Here is a 16,788-nt window from a genome sequence, read left to right as displayed (position 1 = left end):
AGTGACAGTTTTGTTTCCTCCTTTCCAATTTGGATGCCTTTTATTTCTTTTTCTTGTCTGATTGCTGTGGCTAAAACTTCCAGTACTATATTGAATAGAAGTGGTGAAAGTGGACAGCCTTGTCTTGTTCCTGATCTTAGTGGAAAAGATTTTAATTTTTGCCCATTGAGTATGATCTTGGCTGTAGGTCTCTGATATATGGCCTTTATTATGTTGAGGAATGCTCCCTCTATTCCCACTTTGCTGAGTGTTTTTATCATGAATGTGTGCTGTACCTTATCAAATGCTTTTTCTGCATCTATTGATATAGTCATGTGGTTTTTGTCTTTGCTTTTGTTTATGTGATGTATTACATTTACTGATTTGCGAATATTGTACCATCCTTGCATCCCTAGAATGAATTCCACTTGGTCATGGTATATGATCTTCTTAATGTACTGTTGGATGCGGTTTGCCAGTATCTTGTTGAGGACTTTAGCGTCAATGTTCATCAGCAATATTGGCCTGAAGTTTTCTTTCTTTGTTGTGTCTTTATCTGGTTTTGGAATTAGGATGATGTTGGCCTCATAAAAAGAGTTTGGGAGTCTTTCATCTTTTTGGATTGTTTGAAATAGTCTGTGAAGGATAGGGGTTAGGTCTTCCTTAAATGATTTGTAGAATTCTCCTGTGAAACCATCTGGTCCAGGGCTTTTGTGTGTTGGGAGTTTTTTGATTACTGCTTCAATTTCTTTTGCTGTTTTTGGTTTGTTCAGGCATTCTGCTTCTTTTCCATTGAGGTTTGGAAGATTATATTTTTCTGGAAATTTGTCCATTTCACCTAGGTTTTCAAATTTCTTGGCATACAGGTCTTCATAGTAATTTCTTACAATGCTTTGTATTCCTGTGGTATCTGTTGTAATCTCTCCTCTTTCATTTCTGATTGTGTTTATTTGGGTCTTCTCTCTTTTTTTCTTGATGAGTCTGCTTAAAGGCTTGTCAATTTTGTTTATGTTTTCAAAGAACCAGCTCTTGGATTCATTGATCCTTAGAATTGTGCTTGTAGTCTCTATGTCATTTAATTCTGCTCTGATCTTGGTTATTTTCTTCCTTCTGCTTGATCTGGGCTCTCATTGTTATTGTTCCTCGAGGTCTTGTAGACGTAAGATTAGGTTGTTTGTTTGGAATGTTTGTAATCTTTTTAGGTGGGCCTGTATCGCTATGAACTTCCCTCTCAGGACTGCCTTGGCTGTGTCCCATAGGTTTTGGGTTCTTGTGAGTTCATTTTCATTTGTTTCCAGGAACCTTTTGATTTCTTCCCTAATATCATTCTTGACCCATTCGTTGTTTAATAGAATGCTATTTAATCTCCATGATTTTGAGTGTTTTGGGGTTTTTTTCCGTGGGGTTGGTTTCTAGCTTCAGTCCCTTGTGATCCAAAAAAATGCTTGGTATGATTTCAATTTTTTTTGAAATTGTTGATGCTTGTTTTGTGTCCTATCATGTGGTCAACCTTTGAAAATGTTCCATGTACATTTGAAAAAATGTGTATTTAGCTTCTTTGGGATGGAGGGTTATGTATATATCAGTAAAGCCCATTTCATCTGGGGTATTGTTCAATGCCACAATATCTTTGTTGATATTTTGTTTGGAAGATCTGTCCCTTTTTGACAGTGGGGTGTTATAATCTCCCACTATAAATGTGTTGCTGTCCATATCTTTCTTGAAGTCCTCTAAGATTTTCTTTATGTATTTGGGTTCTCCTATTTTGGGTGCATATATATTTACATTGTTTATTTCTTCTTGGTGGATTCTTCCCTTGAGTATTATGGAGTGACCATCTGGGTCTCTCTTTATGGACCTTTTTTGGAAGTCTATTCTGTCTGATATGAGTATTGCTACCCCAGCTTTTTTTTTCCTGTCCATTTGCTTGGAAGATTTGTTTCCAGCCCTTCACTTTCAGCCTGTGTAGGTCTTTTATCCTGAGGTGGGTCTCTTTTAGACAGCAGATATGTGGGTCATGTTGTCTTATCCATTCACCTATTCTATGTATTTTGATTGGAGCATTTAATCCATTTACATTTAAGGTTATTATTGATAGGTACTTATTCATCGTCTTTTATGTACATGTGTTCCTCTCTCACTCTCTCTTTTCCTTTCTCTCCTTAAAGCAGTCCCTTTAGCATCTCTTGCAGAGCTGGTTTGGTGGAGGTGTATTTTTTAGACTTCTTTTGTCTGAGAAGCTTCTTATTTGGCTTTCTATCTTGATTGAGAGCCTTGCTGGGTAAAGTAGTCATCGTTGCAGGCCTCTGGTTCTCATTACCTGGAGTATTTCTTTCCATTCTCTTCTGGCTTGGAGTGTTTCCATTGAGAAGTCAGCTGCTAGCCTTATTGGGGCTCCCTTGTATGTTACTTCCTGTTTCTCCCTTGCTGCCTTTAAGATTCTCTCTTTGTCTTGGAATTTTGCCATTTTAATTATGATGTGTCTTGAGGTGGGCCTCTTTGGGTTCCTCTTGATTGGGACTCTCTGTGTTACCTGGACTTATGTGACCTTTTCTGTCATCAAATTATCGAAGTTTTCCTTCATTACTTTTTCAAATAAGTTTTCTATCTCTTGCTCTTCTTCTTCTCCTTCTGGTATCCCTATTATATGGATGTTATTACATTTCATATTGTCTTGCATTTCTCTTAATCCTTCTTCATTCTTTCTGAGCCTGTTTTCTTTTTCTCGCTCTTTCTGGATGTTGTTTTCTACTTTGTGCTCCAGCTCGCTAATCCGGCCTTCTGCTTCATCAATCCTGCTTTTCATTCCTTCTACTGTGTTCTTCAGTTCAGAAATTGTATTCTTCATTTCCTCTTGACCTTTGTTGAGAGTTTCTATTTCCTTTTTCATGTTTATATAGTTTGCCATGAGATTGATGTAGTTTCCCTCTAATTTATGATAGCTCATTGTGAGTTCATTGAACTTCCTGATAATCATTCTTTTGAACTCACTATCTGATAGTTGAGTTGCCTCTATTTCATTTAGCATTTTTCCTGAGGCTTCCTCGTTTCCCTTCAATTGGGGGTTGTTTATATGTTTTCTCATTGTTCGTGGGTTTCTTCTTGTTTCTTAAATTTATCTGTTCTGATTCCCTGTAATTATGGTGTGGACTTCTGTGGTTGAATATTTGTGAGATTCAGTGGTGCAATCTCCTTCATGTATCCTGGTGTGCACAGCTTTCCCCTACTCTTTTCTGTGATCAGTTGGAGGAATAAGGCAAAATGGTTTAAGACAGCAAGACAGTATACTATGATATTTACTTTAGCAGCCAGTAGAGAAGAGATGGGTTATCCTTTGGCTCCTTATAGTGTTAACTGTGATCTTCCACCCCACTATCCACGTTTTAGAAAGGATGGAAAGAGGGTAAGACTCTTATTGGGGACGAGAGGATTGTTATTTGGATCTAGAAAGCTGTGAGGCTGTGGGAGGTCAGATTCTAAGGTAGGATTGGATTGAAGATTTGTATATAGGAGTAGTGTGTAAAAGAATAGAGAGAACCCCCACAATAGTATAGTTCAGGAAATTGCAAAGTGGGCTGAGATCAGGTAGGGGTATTGAGTAGTATTTACAATTGTATGGACTAGGTCTTATTAACAGTAATAGTAAAGTGACAGTCTTGTGGCAAAATTGATGAGATCTAGATAACAAGAATAAAGGGTATAGAACCTTGAGAGGTGTATTAATGGAACACAGATGAAGGATAGTAACTTATCAACACATTGTGACTGAGATACCAGGGGGAACCTATCAAATCATAATATAACCAGCTAAGCAAAGAGGATTATACAGAAAGAAAAAGAATACCAAAATGTTATTAAAATTAAAAATGTTGGAAAAGTGAGAAAAAGATATTACAAATTTACAGTAACTTGCAAGCTTAAAAAAAAGGAAAGAAAAGCAGAAGATGGAGTGCAGGAGAGATAAATTTGGAGTGGAAAGAATTATAGTAGGATGAATGGGAGAGAAACATAAGGGATTGTGAAGTATAAAAATAATAAGAATTGAAAAGTAAAATGTCATATAAAACACAAGATAAAATCAATCACCAACAACAGCCACAAAAACAAGACAAAACGAAACCAAACAAAACAAAATAACAAAAACCTCTTGTTGGTTTCTAACTGGCCAGACCAGTTTTTCTGATCTTGCTGGCTTCAGCTGGCTGAGGGACCTTTGAAATGCCTCTCTCTCTTCCCAGCCAGATCTCAGCAAGTCTGTCAGGTACCCTGGGTGCTCCCGAGCACACTCGCTCTCCGGAGCTCACTGCCACGTTCTTCCGGACTCCGGGGTCCTGCAGGATTCCAGCTCTATGATCTCAGGAGGCACCCGCGACGTTTTGGGATTCACTGCGCCCTCCCTGGGAATCGTAAAAGGGCGCACCCCTCCCCCAAACTTTTGAGATTCGGGCTGTAGGATCGCCCTAAGCGCCTCCTGGGTTCAATGGGCACGAGTCAGGCTTCGCGCTGGTGCGTGAGCCGAGCCCTTCCCGGCTCTGTGTTTTCCACCGATCTGCACTCCGACCAGGCTAGGGGTGTTGGTGCCTTTCCCGGCTGCCCCTGGTCCTCTGGGCTGGAGGCCCTCACTTCTCCCAGGACTCTGGGCGGGTGTTCATAGTCCCTGGGCAATTTTTTCCCAGTCCAACTGGCCAATGTGTTCCCTCAAGCAACATGTTATCCCCTGGAGTTGCTCAACCCTTGTATTTGGGGGAGGGAGCAGCGACTCCCCTCTCCCGGGAGCCCTGAGGCAGACCCGGGAGCACCGGGGCCTGGGGACTGCACACCCCTAGACCCTGCGCTGATCCCTGGGTCCCTTTTGTCCTGAAGCAGTCTCCTTACTGTCTGGTTTTTCAGTGATCACAATAATTTTTGATGTCCTGCTTTTAAAAGTGATTCGGTAACCTAGTCCACTTGCTCTGTTTCTCCACTAATCCCCGAGTTTCCCTCCTCTTCACAGAAGCCAAGAGACACGCTGCCTAGAGTGAAGCCGCCATCTTCCCCAAGTTCCCTTGTGATTAAAACCATGTTAAGTTTTCTAAAGATTAAATGTTGTTTTCCTATTCAAAACATTCAAACTATTTCTTTCTTTTAAGTTATATTATCTTTTTTTAGATTATATATATTTATTTTTTAGAGAGAGGCGAAGGGAATGAGAAAGAGGAGAGAAACATTGATATATGAGAGAAGGTTGCCTCTTGCACATCTGCAGTGGGGGACCTGGCCCACAACACAGGCGTGTGCCCTGACTGGGAGTCAAACCAGTGACCTTTAGGTTCACAGGCCAGCACTCAATCCACTGAGCCACACCAGCTAGGGCTAAAACAATTTCTCAGCATAGCATTCAAAGCCCTTAACAATAAGAGCCCAACCCCATCTTCATATTTACCCCTATTGTGCTTCAACAAAGACATTTTGCTTCAGTCAAATTAGACTAATTTGAGTAATTTTCATTTTCTATACATTTTCCATGAATTCTTTTCTCTAATGTCTTTTTTTTTTTGCCTTTAGTCACAAAAGAATACAACATTGAATTCCCTCTTCTTCATTAGCAGAATAACAACTGTCCTTAGGGACACACATGATATTCTGGCCTTAAGGCAAATCACATCATGTGCTCTTTTACTTTCAGCCACCAAATTGTTTATCTTTAAAACCATGTCAAAATGTATAGAGGCACTCCTTTGAAACAGAACTGACCTAATACCTGTAATTACTTGAAATTTGGCAGAAGGATATAATAAAGAGGAGGGGCAGTCATATAATTTTTTGATAGTTTCAAAGTGATGAAACTTTGTCTTCAGAACTAGAAAAACTTCCAAAAAGAAATTGTAGCCAGAGCTGGATTACAAGTGAGTTTTTGTTATTGCACTAATTTCAGAGGGGTTCAAGAAAAATTCTTTAGAGAGAAAACCTTAAAGAAAGAAATCCAAATGTATGTTCCACATGTAAAGAAGAGGGTTTTTTTTTCACTACTCCTCACATTGCAAATTGCACTCTGTAGCACTATTGAGCAATACTTTTCATGCCAATACTGTTTCTTGATATTGGAAGCTATATGTAGTTTAGAATATGCAGATAACATGTCATATATTTGTGTATGTTTTTTATATTTATCCACATCATTAATAATTGATTCTGAAAACTGGAAGTCATAAAATAAGTAGAAGTAATATATTAAATAGTTTACTATTTAATTAATAAAATTTTATTAGGTAATAATTTATAAATGACATAGCTAGACATTCAAGGTTATACAAATTTGTAGTGGATGGGAATAGAATGATAAAACCTGAAGTTAACCTAGTATTATAGTGTAAAAATTTATGAAGTCTTCACTAAAGTGAAAATTAAAATTCTTTCACTAACAGACTTAATTGGCTGATTTTAATATGGCAACTTCACAGTACTAGTTACTAGTTTCTTAGCTCTTATTGTAAGTCCATAGGCTTCCTTCTTAAGTAGAAATTAAAGGGCATGGATGTTAAGAGCATAAAGTGAGTTGGTAATAATACATTTTACATATAGCACTTACTTGCTAGGGATTAGTCTAAGACCATTACTTGTATTACCTCATTTAAACCTCATAACTACTCTAAAACATAGGTAATTATAATTATATCCATTTTACAGATGAAAGACCTAAAGCATACAGAGATTAATTTGCTCAGAGTCATGTGAATATGAACCCAAGCAATTTGGTCCCAGAATTCATGGTCTTGTCTACCATAGCATGTAAACTTCATTTTTTCAATATACTTAGTCTATGGGGAGAGAACCATTCTATGGAGGGGAAGGTACATTCTATTCTAAATATTTAATAGATATTTAAATTCAACTGAAACTGTCCACTATGGAATTATGCTATTTGCTTTTCAGTTTCTACAGCTGTTGTTTTAGGCCTCTTCCCTCTTAAGCTCTCAATAGTAACTGTCACCTTCCAAACTGATGACTAGTATTCATCCTCACAACATAAATTTACCTTCTCTAATCTCTGCCATCTTCTATAGATAGAGCCCATCTGTTACTAACTTCTGGGAAGACTGGAATTCTGCTGGTTTAATGCTTTCCTTTACACTCAACATATATATCTCTTCTATTTTGGCTATGTATCCTCTTCTTAGAAAGGCAAAACCTCAGTGTTTCCCAATTTACCCCCACAGAACCCTAGCTAATAGATGTTTTGAAAGTTAATAGATATTACATGAAACAGAAGGATTTCCTGGGAAGCTAAATCTGGAAAATGTTGGATTGAAATTCTGAATCTGCCCCTTACTAATTGTATTAACTTGGTAAAATAACTTGTGTGCATCTCATTTTTCTTCATCAATAAAGTGATGCTAAATATATTATCTGCTTCACTGATTTGTTGCAAATATTATGAGGTAATGCATGTAAATCACTTTATGTTATGCCTTACTAAACATTTTTATTCAATACATGGCAGCTGCAATTGCTAAATTATGCTCATTGTTATTATAACCTCGGGCAGGGCTACTAAATTTGAATTGTGACCAAGTCTGTCTACGGCCATACCACCCTGAATGCACCCGATCTCGTCTGAATTGTGACCAAGTCTACAGTCTCCTGATAAAGCCTGTAGCCTAGTTCTTACTTGTAATGGATCCCAAATTCTGCTCTGTGTATGGCTGCTTCAGAATTTCTTCAAGTGCCTGTTAAAGATGCCCAGGCTCTATTCCTAAAAAAAATAATTTAGGACATTTTATAAAATTCCATTTTTATAAAATGAATTCTCAGTAAGATTTTCAAATCACTAATTTAGAAAACAATGATATTCCCTAGCATAACATTTAAGGCTTTATGTGATTTAGTTTCATCTTGCTTTTACATTCTCAGCTTGTGCTGTAGTAGGAGGAGATGTTTTAAAATAGAAGTTTGAGGACCCCCACATGTTATCTAGAAAGAAGAGTTGTAACTGACAAAAATCCTCCAGTTATTACAAAGATTTTCAGTACTCTGCAGCAGAGGTTTCAAACCTGGTTACACGCACACAAATCACTGACTTGGAGGTACTTCTTAAATATTTATATCACTGGACTATACTCTTGGAGTTTCTCATGGAAGAAATCTGGGATGGAGCTTGAGATTGTAAATATTTTAAAAATATCTTCAGGTAATTCCAATGAGAGTAAAGGCTTGGAAACCATAGCATATTCTTCCAGGTCCATATTTTTTTAGAACAGAGACCAGATGTTTTGCACTTCTTTATATTGTCCAAAATTAATAGCTCAGTGATTGTACAGAGTAGACGCTCACTTATTGATCCAAGTGAGGGGGGAGGATTGTTTGTTTGAAAATGGAAGATAACTTTTTGCTGTGTCACCAAAATGACTTAATTTGTATCAGACATCTCCTTCTCTGGAATGAAGGAAAAACAAGTCAACCAAGTATTCTATTCCTAATTCCCTTGAAACTGCTTTGAAGGTAACTAGAGATGTAAATGTTTATGCTCTTTGATGGAAAATTCAAATGTAACCAACATGGACTAGCAGAACCCAGTTCAAACCTATTTAACTTTTTCTGTTTACTGTCTCTTACCTATGAAAGCAAGGCAAGTGAAGAATTCACATCCAAAGTTATACCATTTTGGTTAACGTTTCAAGCTCTGGATTTATATACCTTCTGTTCAAATAAGGTTTTTTTCCCATTGCTAACTGTATAACCTTAGGAAAGTTACTTAACCTTTTTGTGCCTCAGTTTTCCCAATCACAATATGAGGGTAATATTGTTGTGGAAAATCCACCCACATGTGGGGAGATAATGAAGCACAAACTTTATTACCCGGGGGCCCAGAGGGGGTGGATAACATCCAAATCCTCTGAGCACCGATCCTCACTCTCCCGGGGTTTAAATGTTTAAATAGTCCCGGGCTTCCTACCTACGTGGCGAAGCAAGGTTACAGAAGCTGAATGCGGAAGTTAGGTCCAGCTACCTTATATGGGAGACAAAGAGAAAACTCAGGAGGAATTTGCAGAAGTTACAGAGCACAGGAGCTTATCATGGGAGTCTGTGTACGACCTTGAGTAACTGGCCGTTGCTTTGGTTACGACTTGTCAGCTTCTACAGTCCTGTGTGAAATTTTGCAAGTGTTACAGTTACAGAGCATAAGAAACTTTTGGAGTTTTCTTTTCCTGCCACAATATTAGTATCTACTTTATATGATTGCTAGGAGAATCAAATGAAATAGTGAATATAATTCACAAATAGTTCTTGACACATAAGATGTATTAAATATTTGTATATCTCTTCATTACTAATGAAGTTTCTACATGTATACAGGGTCTGGCACAAATAAAGCCCCTTCTTTATTACAAAATCATAAGCATGTAATTCTGTGACATAACAATATCACACTCAAGTACACCATAGGACATTCAGGTGAAATGTTCAAATTAAAACTATAAATTATTACACCCATATTATTACCCTACCAACCACATGCAAACAGGCCTTACCTCTGCTGGACCCTGTTTATCAGAATCTCCATAGAGTACTAATCTCGTTATCTAAAACATAACTTTTGTGAATTCAACAACCTCTTACATGGAAGCTTTATTTTCCAAATAAATAAATACCACTATAGTAAATACCACTATACTAAGGGCCATGATCACTATAAGTTACACTTAAAGCTAAAACATCAAAGTGTAAGTTCTCACTTTGTCTATCTACTAGTGCAAATACTTATTTCTTCCATACTTATGTCTTTGAATGATGTTTTGGTTTTCACTGACAATTTCCCAGAGCAGCTGGAATCTTGACATTAAACACAGCAATAGATTTTGTTCCAATTTTGGGTAAGAGGAAAGATTCATGTCGATGGCAGTGACCTCAATTTGTCATTTTATGTTCATACTTCAAAATCACCAAAATGACTTACTATACTTTTATCAGCTAAGACAATTAAAACATGAGAACATTAGAGGGGATTATAGATTGATTCTGTTATTTAATAATTTTGTAATAATTATATGAAAAAAGGAGATAACTTCTGACCTTACTGTTGTGGCTCAGTTGGTTGGGCATCACAATGCAAAGCAAAAGATCATTGGTTTGACTCCAAGGCAAGGCACATGTTTGGGTTGCGGGTTTGGTCCCCAGCTGGGGCACCTATAGGAGGCAACTGATGGTTGTTTCTCACATCGATGTTTCTCCCCCTTTCTATCTCCCTTCCTTCCCCTCTCTAAAAAATAAATAAACAAAACATATTTAAAAACAGGAGATAACTTTTTATGTTGTACTGAGGGGTGTGTATCATATAATGCATTTCAAATGCTTTGCAAAGATGATACACACTTAACAACTACTTCTTCCAGTTTTTTATTTTCTCCTTCATAGTTTTAATATTACATGGATATTAAAGCATTTTTAATGTGCTAGAGAAACAACCTAAGCTATGTGTCTGAATACTCCTTCTAAAACACTATTGTTATGACCTCAATTATGTCTAAAACTGCATTGGAAGAATTAATTATTGTTTGTTGATATGCTAATGAACAATATTCTTTGAAAACTCTGTATTTTATAAAATTAAACAAGTAATTATTAGGTATGTAAAGATAAAATAAAGTGTAAATATAAAATAAAACCATTCAGTGTGGTCAAAAATTAAAATCATATAAACCAAACTTGCTTTATATCTGATTATCACTGGGTGTCAGCAATGTGTGACTTTAAACCAACAATCTTTAAAGATGTCTGATAATTCTAAAATTTATTTTTTTATTATTTTGATTAATATTTTTTTCATTTTAGATTTTATTACTAACTGCTTTTAAACTATATATTGGTAATACTTTTATTCCCTGGCTGATAATGCTTTGTAATCACCACAATATTACAGAACACATAATAAATAATACTTTCTTATAATTTGATAACTTAAGAAATGGAAAATCTCAAGAAAGTAAAATAAAACCAAGCTGTTAGCTTACAGTTGTGTGTGTGTGTGTGTGTGTTTTCTATAAAACCATTTAGTACTATATAGAGCAGAATTGCCCAGAAAACATATTAAAACAGCCACTTGTTGATTTAAACCTACAGTCATACCCTCAACACATTTGCTGAATGCTTTCTGTGTGTTAAAAATTGGTCATGCTACAGGGGATAAAATAGTGAACAAGATAGGCATGATTCATTTTCCTAAACTGTTCAGAATCTAGTTGGGAAAACAAATAAGTAAAATGACAATGATAGGTAATGTGAAATATGATATATATTTTATAAAGGGGAGACAGTATAGTACGGGAGGAAAGGTCAGGGAGCCTAAACCTCATGACCAGTGATGCACTAAGGGAGGAAATATTACCCTGGGCGTCCTTGTTTACCCCTAACCTCCCATATTGCTGATCATGTGGTTTGGTCCTTCCCCTGAACTTTCTTCCCCTAGTATGTTGCTACTCATGTGATAGAGCACCTTAGAGAAGGAAAAAGGGGGCCAGAAAAGAGCTTCATATGAATCCCTTGCACAACCACTCCCTTAAGCATTAAGCCCCAGAGATAACATCAATGCCTAAGTTGTGTTTCAGCTGCAGGCCCAGAAAAACAGCAAAACCAGAGAGAGTGATGCTATGGCTGACATCAGGACCAGATGCACTGACTAATGACTCCCTCCCCTAGCACCAGCCTATGACTAGAGACCATGGCCCTGAAAGGATATGCCTGGAAAAGATGAATATTCTATTGAGATCTTCCCCTAGAACTTCCCCTATGATCCACATACTAGAGGGGGGATAAAACCCTCAGGTTAAAGGACCCATAGTGTGCTCTTCCTCTGTCTTGAGCATGCCCATGCCTTCCCCAAGCCTGTTCCTTCTCCAGGGTGTACTCTCTCTCACTGTAGCATGCCCCTTCTGCTTTCCCCAGGTGTGGTTTCTTTTCTTTTCATTCTCCCAAGCTCCAAGGGCACTTATTTTGCCTCTTTAACTTGTTTTCTGAGTCCACACAGCCCAGCTAGCTTATTCTTTCATGGTTCACTTCTTCTACCTCTAAATAAACTTTTGCCTATATTTGAGTCTTGACCCTGATTCTTTCTCAGACAGAACTCAAGTATCAAGGTTTCTGAACTGAGGTCCAACAGCATTCTGGTGCCATTTCACCACTAACAGAAAAATTTGGGCTGAAGATTTGGGGGTCATTAACATGTAAGTGATAGTTGAAACCATAAATGTAGATGATGGATAGGGAAGCCATTCAAAGAGTTTCAGCTCTAGAATTATGTGATTATATTATAGAAATATTATTTTGATAAGTGTGGAGGATACATTTAGGGTAAGTAGTGAGGTGTTTCTCTGAAGTTGATGGCAGAAAGACAATAGATGTATGTCAGAATGAGATTCTGACATGAAAAGCATAACAACATGATTTCTCTCAGTAATAATTCATTATGACATAAAAATAAAGTAGTAAAGAAAAATTTGGAAATAATCATGTACAAAATATATAAAATTTTAGTGAAATTGCTTCAAACTCATTATCTTAGGAACTCATGCATTGCTATAACAAGGTTATTTGATATATATTGCTATAATTTGTGCTTTTCCTTGTATTGAACACTTTCTTATTTTAGAACAGTTATACATGTATCTGGTGAGGTTTAGAATAATTATAGCAGAAATCCAAAGATAGAATTAGTATATTCCTAATACTCAAGGTACATTAGATTTAGCCCATAATGTGGGAAATTTTAGGACTAAATCAAAGGAGCAATTTTCTTCTTAAAAAATCAGACTTTGTTGATAGGAAAGATTTTCTATCCACTTATCTTTAATTCACTTATTTACATGACAGATTTTGTTTTTTTTAATAAAGTAGGACAGAGGGCTTTGGGATTAGAAAAAGAATTTGAGGGCAGATTGAAGATAATAATAACAGAAAAAGATGTCATGATAACTGGAGATTGAACTCCTAATATGAGAAATGCTGAGAATAAATTTGAGGGTGTTATTTTCATGAGATATGGTAAAACTTTCCTGTCCTGGTTAATGTTTTCTTTTTTTTTTTTTTTAACTCTTTGATGCCAGTTTTCTTTTTTTTTTATATTTTATTTATTTATTATTATTTCTTTTTAGAGAGGGAAGGGAGGGAGATAGAGAGAGAGAGAGAGACATCAATGTGCGGTTGCTGGGGGTTATGGCCTGCAACCCAGGAATGTACCCTAGCTGGGAATCGAACCTGGGACACTTTGGTTCCCAGCCCGTGCTCAATCCACTGAGCTACGCCAGCCAGGTTGGTTAATGTTTTCAAAAAGGATGGTGAAACTGGAATCATTGGAGGCCAGGTATAAATGAGGGACAGAAACTTGAGAAGATTCAGTTTACCAATAAAAAATGATTTACACTATTACCACTGGACTGTGTGTCTAACTGAAATTTTTTATCTCTGCCATATTCAGACAAATATGAACTTAACTTTATATAGTCCAAGTCTGACAAATTCTGTGAGGAAGCCAAGTAAGTTGCCAAGATATCAAGATGATATGTTAAATGGAATATTACTTAACAGTTTAGCAAGTATAAGTATTGTACCCCAGTTTTCAACTGTATTTCAGTCCCATGTAGTGATTCTGTTTCACCAATATATCTAGCAGTATGTACAGCTCAGCACCACCTCTGATTTTCCCAAGTTCAAGCATACTAAGTTGTATCATGATTTGCATAGGTAGTCTTTATTTTTGTGGGAGTTAGAGGAGGGTACACAACAATTCAAGAAACTCACATTAGACATTTTCATTGTTTCAAAGATCCCTGTTGGCCAAACTGCGTATGGGATTCTGTAGTTTTGAATTCCTTACATTTTGGGAAACTTCTCTCTTTCTGGGATTCAGAATAAACAAATCAACCTTAAATACTTTATCAAAAGATAGATAAAGCATTATACCTGAACATCTTGGTAGGAGGGCATCTAGGTGCTCAAATAAAAAGGGCCCAATATTTATCTGGACCCACTTACCTTGGAAGACCCTTTAAGGGACAAAGTTTTATAATGCAGCAATCATTTTGAGGATTTATCTTCAACAACTTTTCCTTTCCATATTTTCTGTTAAATTATATTTTACTGGTTATGCTATTACAGGTGTCCCAATTTCCCCCCTTTGCCTTCCCCGACTCAACACCTCCCACTCTCTCAGACAATCCCAATACTTTGTTCAAGTCCATGGGTCATGTGTGTAAGTTCTTTGGCTACTCTATTTCCTATACTGTACTTTACATCCTTGTGGCACTTCTGTCACTATGAATTTGTACTGTTTAGTCCCCTCAGCTCTTTACCCATTCCCCCAAAGTACCCTCCCATTTGGCAAACATCAAAACACTCTCCATATCCATGATTCTGTCTCTGTTCTTCTTGTTTGCTTAGTTTGTTTTTTTAGATTCAATTGCTGATAAATATGCATTTCTTGACATTTTATTGTTCACAGTTTTGATCTCCTTTTTCTTAAATAAATCCCTTTAACATTTCGTTTAATAATAGTTTGGTGCTGATGAACTTAGTTTTTTCTTGTCTGTGAAGTTCTTTATTTGCCTTTTGATTCTAAATGATAACTTTGCTGAGTAGAGCAATCTTGCCTGTAGGTCCCTGCTTTTCATGACTTTGAATATATTAGTCACCATGTCTCCTTAAGCTCCTCTTGCCTATGATAAGTTAGATATGGTTATAAATAATTTTCTGTATATGTGACACTTTACCTTTCTTCTGACTCTGGTAACATGTTAGAACTAAACTAGCACATTCTGAGTACTTTTTACAGATTGTGTAAGATACTCTGGAACATTATTTTCTGTTTGGTGGATTATCAGAAACATGAGGAAAGTTTTTTGAAACACAAATCCCTAGGCCTACACATCCCTAGTAAATGATATCTCTTGAGGTATTGATTTGAGTGGGAGCCAGGAATCAAGTTGTTTGTTTATTTAAAACAAACTTCCCTGGTGTTTGTGTGACCATTGATTGAGTATAGGTTTGTAAAAGGCATTGCAGATTCACTGCTCTGGAGCATTACAATTGTTTCTCTCATTGTAGTACCTAAATGGTCAGGAGAAATCTTCTGGAGCATGAGAATCATTTGCCTATATTGACATGAGATTCTTTTTTTTTTTTTTGGATTTTTTATTTTTGTTCAAGTACAGTTGTCTTCATTCCCCCCCACATTTCCCTCCACCCACCCATCCCTGCCTGCCACCCTCAATCCTAACCCCCTTTGGCTTTGTCCATGGGTCCTTTATAAATGTTCTTGGAAGACCCTTCCCCTAATTTCTATGTTATTCCCCTCCCGATCCCCTCTGGTTCCTGCCAGTTTGTTCTTTATTTCAATATCTCTGGTTTTATTTTGCCTGCTTGTCATGATATTCTTGTTGGCTAAATGGTGAACCCATGTACTTCCATCAATACTTATGAACTGAACTTCCATTAATGCCACCATAGTGAGGAATCTGTCCAAATAACAAAGAAATAACTGAAGCCCTTGCTTGTGTGGCTTACTTGCTTGGGCAGCAGCCTATTAACTGAAAGACTACAGGTTCGATTCCTCATCAGGATACATGCCTGTGTTGTGGGTTTGGTCCCAGTTGGGCTATGTGTGAGAGTCAACCAATGTTTCTCTCCATCTCTGTAAAATCAATTAAAAATTTTAAAATAGCCCTGGCTGGCATAGCTCAGTGGATTGAGCGTGGGCTGTGAACCAAAGTGTCGCAGGTTCAATTCCCAGTCAGGGCACACATGCCTGGGTTGCAGGCCACGGCCCCCAGCAACCACACATTGATGTTTCTCTCTCTCTCTCTCTTTCTCCCTCCCTTCCCTCTCTAAAAAATTAATAAATAAAATCTTTAAAAAATGTTTTTAAATAAATAACAATCTTTCAGTTAATCAGAAAGACACTTGGAACTCAAATCCTGAACTGCGATCAGTGTCGTCAGACTGAAAAGCTTTTTCTGTCATTCTACAATAGTATGAAATGGTAGATAAAACCAAGGGAATAAAAAAATGTGTATGTGGTGTGCAGGATATTGTAGCATAGAATCAAGAAAATGAAATACTGTTCAGGCAAGTTCCTAAACTACTTATTGCCAGAGAATAAAGACCAACAAGATGTCTATCCAACTATTCTCCAGTCAAAACAAGATATGTGTCAAACAGCTTTGGCAAGTGCAAACACATAACACAAAGCCATCTAAACCAAAAGCCTCAGGGAGGTTCATCCTCAAGTCAGTTACAATAATTCCTTTTTCAGGAGGTGATGTGAGCTTATATTTGGCAATATAGTAATTTGAACACCAGAATAATTCTCCAAAGTATCTAGACAAGGAAATAAAATCTTCTGTGACACATTATGCTGCAATCATTTCTCTTCTATTTCTCCTTTTCCTCTCTCAATCTTCATTATTTGTGGGAGTTTTGGACATTTTAATCTTTTATTTTTTGTATGTTTTTATTTTTGTTCAATTACAGGTGTCCCAATGTTTCCCGCAATACTCTCCCTGCCCTACACACCCCCACCTTCCACTTTCAATCCTCCCCTGGACCATGATGTCTTTGTCTATGGGTCTTTATACATGTTCCTCGACTTGAACCTTCCCCTTCTTTCCCCTGTTATGCCTCTCTACACAATCCTCTAGTTACTGTCAGTTTGTTCTTTATTTCCATATCTCTGGTTCTATTTTCTTTATATTTTCACAGAACCAGCTCCTAGATTTATGGATCTTTTGAATTGTTCTTTTAGTCTCTATGTGATTTAATTTTGCTCTGATCTTGATTATGTCT

This window comes from Phyllostomus hastatus, unplaced genomic scaffold, assembly GCF_019186645.2.
Source record: "Phyllostomus hastatus isolate PE091 unplaced genomic scaffold, TTU_PhHast_1.1 phas_scaffold_28, whole genome shotgun sequence".
NCBI lineage: Eukaryota > Metazoa > Chordata > Mammalia > Chiroptera > Phyllostomidae > Phyllostomus > Phyllostomus hastatus.
Note: the sequence above shows the minus strand (reverse complement) of the source record.